The sequence below is a fragment of the Macadamia integrifolia genome, unplaced genomic scaffold (assembly GCF_013358625.1).
Source record: "Macadamia integrifolia cultivar HAES 741 unplaced genomic scaffold, SCU_Mint_v3 scaffold402, whole genome shotgun sequence".
Taxonomy (NCBI): Eukaryota; Viridiplantae; Streptophyta; class Magnoliopsida; order Proteales; family Proteaceae; genus Macadamia; species Macadamia integrifolia.
The window spans coordinates 235,575-236,431 of NW_024870054.1; positions in this window are offsets into that span (position 1 = coordinate 235,575).

The window sequence follows — 857 nt, forward strand, 5'->3', positions numbered from 1 at the left end:
AAAAAAAAAAAAAAAAAAAAAAAAAGAGAAAAAAAGAAAGAAAGAATACATCAGTTGTGCCTCGCAATCATCTAGTCTGGAGTATTGGACATAGCCATGTGATTGGATTTGTTTTTATCGCATCTGGGTTACTACATGGTTCTATGTTGATTACTGTCTGGTTCTCTAATCTTCTTGGTTCCCCTATTTATATTATGATTATAAATCAGTTAGTACTAAATAATTATGTTTCTTTGAACAGGGTCCGGCCGCAACTAGTGCATCAATCTAACACAAGGCCTGTCTTTCGGTCTCCTGATGAATCACAAATTTGATTTAATCTAACACAAGGCTTGTGTTTTGATCTCTTGATGAAGTCACATATTTGATTTAGAACCCACTGGGTACCTTTACATTGATGAAGCCATCATTAGGGTGTAGTTGCTGTGAATCTATGTAAAGAGAGGTCGACCCTTCTACTGTAGACAATAACACGACATCCTTATTGTGAGAAATTCATAACCTACCATCCACTCTTTACATAGTCACAAATGTCAAAGTCACATTTAATTCAATCAGGTTAAACCATACAAAAGCTGCTCCTACAGGGCCAAAATGAGTTCCAAAATGAGTTCCGAATGAGTTTAACCAAGTCTATTTGAATCGATTGAGACCATAGTGAGCAAATTCAGATTCGGGAATTATTCGGACGGAGAATTATTTAGAATAATTCGATTGATTAATTTAAGGATTCGGTCAAAAAAGCTTATTGGGGGGTTTTTTTTTTTTTTTTAATACTGTTTAAGTGGACCGAATAATTCGGTTTAATCCAATTCGATCCGAATTATTCGCGTTTTATATTCCCTTTTGAAAAAAAC